The 7,209-nt window shown below is 36.1% G+C and overlaps 1 pseudogene; it reads right to left on the reverse strand.

The window, feature by feature from the left end:
* Positions 1-5,393: 5,393 nt before the first annotated feature.
* Positions 5,394-5,512, reverse strand: LOC129403728 (U2 spliceosomal RNA; annotated as a pseudogene).
* Between the last annotated feature and the right edge of the window lie 1,697 nt (positions 5,513-7,209).

The following is a 7,209-nucleotide window of genomic DNA, read 5'->3' on the forward strand; positions in this document are numbered from 1 at the left end:
GGCTGACAACAATAGTTTATTAGATTAAAACAAAAAGGCTGAAGTAAAAACTACATGAGCTAAAACTATAATAAGTACCCTATCCATGGTACATATGTATATTACTATGAAGTACCTGTATACCTACTATAAAAACTTTTTATTAATGTCTAAGGCAAAAATATCTCACATTATTTGATATTAAAAGTTTGGTGAATTAAAGATCAGAATAAAATTTGCAAATCAGCTCTACTTAGTTTTGATGAATTACAAAAGGAGAAAAACAGGTTTATATCCATCACAGAATGAGTTAAGATGTTTAGCTCAAATATTTTGTCTTTTACTTTATAACAAAGACACAGATGAATTTTGCATTATCAATATTATCATTAATACATTCTCCTGTATTTTTATATGTCTGAAGTTTTTCTCACTTTATGTTTTAGATAACTTAATTAGAATATATATGAATGATTTTAGGGAAATATTAGTTGGGTAGAAATTATGAAGAGAAGAATATAAGGTAAAGAATGAAGAAAAGTCACTGTAATAGCAGAATAGTTTTGCTGCATTCAGAGTTGAGTTGGTGTAGCAGTTTAACAAGGCTGGAAATCAATCAACATAATTGTCTCACTAAAATCCAATAGAAAATGTGTATTCACTCTATAATAGATGGGATAAAACCACCATTACTGTATTCATGTAGATCTGTGACTCTAAATACTGTAACATATATTTTCTAAAGTCTTGTCTACATTTTAGAAAGGCATTTGAAGAAAATATAGCTTAAATACTCTAGTTAGAAAATTTAAAGCTGGATAAAAATCATATATTGATGAAAGATAATCAATAGAATTCTTTTACTCTAAAGGAAAAACTATGATTTGTATTAAAGCAATTGAATATAATAATAGACTTAATGAAGTGGATTCTCATAATTCCTGATTCCAGTTTTGAGTTTAAAAATGTGTGTCCATATAGCAGTGTAGAAAATTGGAAGAATAGAGATGGCAAATAGATACTAAGAGTACAAGTTATATTAGAATTATTTATAGTTAACAATTATTAGTAAGACAACCTATAACAATAATAAAACTATAAACTAATTATGTTCAGCATGACAATTTTAACCTTAAATGACTACAAAGTGGATAAAAAACACTTAAAAATACTTGAATTTTACTCATCATTACTTATTATTGATGATAAGTGATTATTGAAATAAAGTGATTGATGATTTATGAAGTGCCAGTCAAAATAGTAATGAAATATTTCACATCATTGAGGATAGCATACATGAAAAAATTGGGAAATAACCATGTTGGCAAAGACGTGGTAAGAAAGTAATCCTCATTCTCTGTTGGTAGGAATGTTTACTGATTCAACCTCTATGGAAAGCAACGAAAATTTCTTTGAAAAGTACAAATAAAACTCCTATATATCTAGCAATATCACTTCTTGGCATCTTCTTCCAAAACACACACACAAAATAAATGTTAATCTGAAAGGAGATATGCATACCTATGCTCATCCAGCACTTAAGATAATAACAATATGTGGAAAACCCCTAATTGTCCAACTACTGATGAATGAGTGAAGTAATTGTGGTATCATTACACACTGAAACAGTATGCAGCTAGAGAAAAAATGGAATTATATAATTTGCCACCATCTAGATGAAACTAGAAGATATCATACTGAGTGAAGACAGAAAAAGGACAGATGAAGAATGATATTTCTCATATGTGGGATATGAATAGGTAGTAAAGGAGAAACAAATGGCTGAAGACCACAAATCAGAAGAGTTGGCAGGAGGTGAGATGGGTGGATGGAAGTCACCTTTGGGCACTGGCAGAAGGAAGCAGGTACACAGGTGGTCTATGTGCTTTTGGAATAATTTATGTATGTTTGAAACTACCATTAACAGGATTGTATGACACAACCATCAGTTAAAATGTAGTGTAATAAAATACTTGGAATTTTAAGCTGCTGAGTTAAAAAAATTAAATTTATATATAAAATTATACCAATATAGAACATATCAACAATGCTTAATTCCATTAATTAATTATTGGTTGAAATGACAATTGAAGGATTCATTATGTTATATATAAAAATAAAATTAATTATAATTGCATGTCTTTCAAAATATGGTTATAAAACTTATTTAACTTAATGTCATTTATTTGTGTTGCTATAGACATTCTTCTAGATTGCCAAGGATACTAGCAACATAATTTTGATTAGCAGTAATTAATCTATCCAATTTATTTCAACATTGAATTTCTACAGCCAAAATATCATTTTAATATGAAATTAAAGAACCTATGTTTATTTTTACATTAAAAAGTTTACACACATATTCATCCATATATGTATATATGCTTGGCAAGCCTCTCCGTAGCATATCCAGCAACAGTGATGGGTCTCATTCCCCTGACCCTGAAAGAGCCTTCAGTGCAGCACCACTAGGAAGAATAAGTAAAGAGAGTCTGCTAAAATCTCAGGGTTAGGACAAATGGAGACTTATTGGTGCCCACTTGAGCAAATCTATGATCAACATGATGACAGTAATACAGTGATACAGTGATGTATGTTATATTTTCATTGATATATCTTCAGTTCACAAGATAATAATATGATTTAGGAGTACAATTTCCTCATATTTCTCCTCTTATATTCAGTGAATTGCCTTCCTTTCTTGGCACTCTCAGTTTACCACTCAGAGCCCAAGGGTTTGTTTTTCTTTAGTTTTGTTCTTCTGTTCTTTTCACAAAGAACCCTGAATTTAATATGTGTTCTTAACATTATGCAAAGTTTGTTCAAATCTGTCTTATGTTTGTTTCCTCTGCTATACACACATACTGTTTTGATGTCAGTTTTTGTCAGAATTAGCCTACATATCTGACAGTCATTTCAATTAAATATGCTGTGGAAAATCTAGAGTAATTTGGTACTTTCCAAAAAAATGTGGGTGTAACTCATAATAGTATCCAAACCTTTCATAATTAGATTGATTAAAGTGTACTTTGGCCTCAACATAGATGTTCAGCTCAGTTAGAATTTTCTGGAGAATTTGGCTAACTTGTTTTTCAGCTGTTTCAAATGGATTAATTATCCAATGTAGTTTATTAAACTAAATTTTGAAAAAATATAATCATCCTCTTTTTTGTAACCACTCAGATGAAATCAACTCATTTAACTTCAACTTGTCTAACTTTGTCTAACTTTTGATATGATAAAAGCTGTAACAAAAAGCAAAAACCTAATGTTAAGTAGCGTTTTGTAAATTTTATTATTCTGCTAATAGTAAAATTGGTTTATTTCTATATATTATATTATTATATAGAAATAATATTATTTCTATATGTTATAAATATTACCAAACTGTAGTGATAGCATGGCGGGTAGGGCATTTGCCTTGCACTCGGCCAACCCGGATTCAATTCCTTTGTCTCTCTCAGAGAGCCTGGCAAGCTACCAAGAGTATCCCGCCTACACGGCAGAGCCTGGCAAGCTATCCGTGGGGTACTTGATATGCCAAAATAGTAACATCTCACAATGGAGACATTACTGGTGCCTGCTCGAGCAAATCTATGAATAACAGGATGACAATGCAGTGAAGTGCAGTGCTTTATTATTTGTATCATCTTTATCAACCTTACCTATGTACATGAGCAGTAATGACTCATTTTTTACACAGGAAAAAATTTCTTTATCTATGAAATTTTGTTCGATAGGAGCGATAGCACAGTGGATAAAACATTTGCCTTGCTCGTGGTCTACCTGGGCAAATGAACAACAGGACGACAGTGCTACAGTGCTATGAAATTTTGTTTAACTGCTATTTATTATACAGTAATCTTGACTTTATAATATTATTGAACTTAGAAGTGCTTTATCAAGCTTCCAAGTACTTTACTCACTGTACTATCTCTCTGGCCCAGTCAAGTACTAGAGATATAATACTGCTTTGTAATGATAAGCATAAACATATGCTTAAAATATTGTTCTAACAAAATATTTTCTTTTTCTTAGGTTATTTTGGGAATTTTACTTTTTTTTACAATTACAGATTTATATATTTTTGTGCTCATGTTTCCCTCATACAAAGTTCGAGAACCCATCCCTTCACCAGTGCTCATTCTCCCCCACAAATAAACCCAGCATCCCTCCAACCCTCCCCAATCCCATCCCCCCTCACCCTTAGGTGTTGTGGTTTAACAAAATATTTTCTAACAAAAACATATGCTTAAAATATTTTCCTAACAAAATATTTTCTAACAAAATATTTTTAGAATAAAATAAATATTTTATTCTAATATAAAAATAACACTTCAATATCTGGAAACAAATTTTCTTTGTTTCTCATTTTACTTATTTTAATGTATTGTGATGTTATGTAACAAAGTATAACCAGCCCGGCAGCCAACCTCCACAACCCAACCGCTGCCACACTCCAGGCCGCTTTCCACATGCTTGACCGAGCCTCACACATGAGTGAAGTCCCACAGAACCAGGTAATGCAGAATTTTGTGACCTTGGACTCTGGGCTCAACAGAATCTTGGAGGAGATAGCCTCTGCCTGCTTCCCCCAGTCTCCGGTGACCCAGGGATCACAACCATAAGCCACCTCCTGCTGGTGCAAGATAATCTCCTCATCAGCCACTGTCTAGAACTGAAGGCTGCTTCTCCCAGAAGGGAGCATAAAATGATGCCCCCCAAAACATGCCACCAGACTCCACACCAGGCTCTTTTCACCTGGCACATCCCAGAGGGGGGCGGGTGAGAGTCCTCCCAGCCCCAAGGGACCCAGCTCCAGCAGCTGATTTCCACAACCCAAACGCCACCATGCTCCAGGCTGCTTTCCACACGCTCAGGCCGAGCTTCACATATGAGTGAACATTTCCTGGACACATCAAACGACTAATTTTATTTTATTTCTTTTAAACCCGTACTAATTTTCCATACCTTTCAGAGAGCCTGGCAAGCTACCGAGGATATTCTGCCGCATGGCAGAGCCTGACGAGCTACCCGTGACATATTGGATATGCCAAAAACAGTAGCAATAACGTGCTCTTCACGTCCCTGGAGTGAGCAGATGCCATTGGGCTATACTAGCATGCGACAGGGATGAAAGGAGACATTACTGGCATCCACTCGAGCTATCGATGAGCAACAGGATAACAGTGATACAGTGATGTAACAAAATAAAAATAATTCTCAAAAAGCAGTTTAAGGGATAAAATTCCTTTTGAGTTATTTTTAGCTATTATGCAAAGTGTCTTATCATTATATTAAAAATAATTAGACTTTTTATTTGACTTGGTATGCTTACAATAATCTGGTGACTGTAATTCAGTTTTTTAACCTTTTCTTACAAATTTCAGAATGGGATCAATTTCCAGTGCTCCTCTGGGTATGACCTAAAAGAAAGTGAACAATTTAATGCCTTTTATTATATTAATCCGGTTGAAAAATCATAATGAAATCAATTTTACACTTGATCTTAGCCAAAAGGCCGAGAAGCGATAATAATGAAATCAATTTTAGATCATTTTTTTCATTTCCAAGAAAAGTGCTCTACCAGATAGCAGTCATTTTCAGTTTTCTTCGCGTCTTTTCTCAGCCCTAGACATGACTAAACTACTCTCTATCTCTGTAATTTGCCTATTCTGGACATTTTATGTCGTTGAAATTGTACTGTAGGTGATCTATCATGATTGGCTTCTTTCGCTTAGCATGTTCTCAAGGTTCATACACATTGTAGCATGTATTAGTCTTTCATTTTTCTAATGACTGATTAATAGTCCATTATAGGGATATATCATATTTTCTTTATCTGTTATTTGGGTTGTTTCTACTTTTTGACTTATGAATAAATAGTACTTCTGTCAATATTTGTGTACATTGTAGGGATGCTCACTGGCAATCCTCAGAGACCATTACTAGCTCAATGCTCCGGGATCATTTCTTGCAGTTGTTGGAGGACATGTAGTTCCAGCAGTCGAACCTGAGCCTCCAGTATGCCTGTATGCAGAGCATGCACTGCAGCCCTTCGAGCTGTCTCTCTGACCCATCTGTTTAAACTTTTGAGCATCTATCACTTTTCTAAAGTGGCTGCATCATTTTACTTTTTCATACCAAAGAGTAGGAGGGTTTAGATTTCTCCACATTTTTGTGGGGGCCACAGTCAGCAGTGCTCAGAGCTAACTCTTAGCTTTGCACTCAGGGATCACTCCTGGCAGGTCTTAGGGACCATATGGGGTGATGGGATTCAACCTTGGTCAGTTGCATGCCAAGCAAGTGTCCTTCCTGCTGTTCTGTCTCTCCAGTCCCTTCTCCACATTCTTGTCAAAACTTACATCTTTTTACCACCTCACACCACAGAGACTGGCACACATCCAAAAGAACAAAAGCAACTGCTGTTGGAGAGGATGTGGGGAGAAAGGGACCCTTCTACACTGCTGGTGGGAATGCCGGCTAGTTCAGCCCTTTTGGAAAACAGTATGGACGATTCTCAGAAAACTAGAGGTTGAGCTCCCATTTGACCCAGCAATACCACTGCTGGGAATATATCCCAGAGAATCAAAAAAGTACAATCGAAACAACATCTGCACATGTATGTTCATCGCAGCACTGTTTACAATAGCCAGAATCTGGAAAAAACCCGAATGCCCCAAAACAGATGACTGGTTGAGGAAACTTTGGTACATCTATACAATGGAATACTATGCAGCTGTTAGAAAAAAGGAAGTCAAGAATTTTGTAGTTAAGTGGATGGGCATGAAAAGTTTCATGCTGAGTGAAATGAGTCAGAAAGAGAGAGACAGACATAGAAAGACTGCACTCATCTATGGTATATAGAATATCAGAGTGGGAGACTAATACCCAAGAACCGTAGAAATAAGTACCAGGAGGTTGACCCCCTGGCTTCGAGGCTGGCCTCACGTTCCGGGGAAAGGGCAACTCAGAGAAGCGATCACCAACTACATTGTAGTCGAAGGCCATGTGGGGGAAGGGAGTTGCGGGCTGAATGAGGGCTAGAGACTGAGCACAGCGGCCACTCAACACCTTTATTGCAAACCACAACAGCTAATTAGAGAGAGAGAACAGAAGGGAATGCCCTGCCACAGTGGCAGGGTGGGGTGGGGGGGAGATGGGAGTGGGGAGGGTGGGAGGGACGCCGGGTTTACGGGTGGTGGAGAATGGGCACTGGCGAAGGGATGG

Source organism: Sorex araneus, chromosome 3 (assembly GCF_027595985.1).
Source record: "Sorex araneus isolate mSorAra2 chromosome 3, mSorAra2.pri, whole genome shotgun sequence".
Classification (NCBI taxonomy): Eukaryota; Metazoa; Chordata; class Mammalia; order Eulipotyphla; family Soricidae; genus Sorex; species Sorex araneus.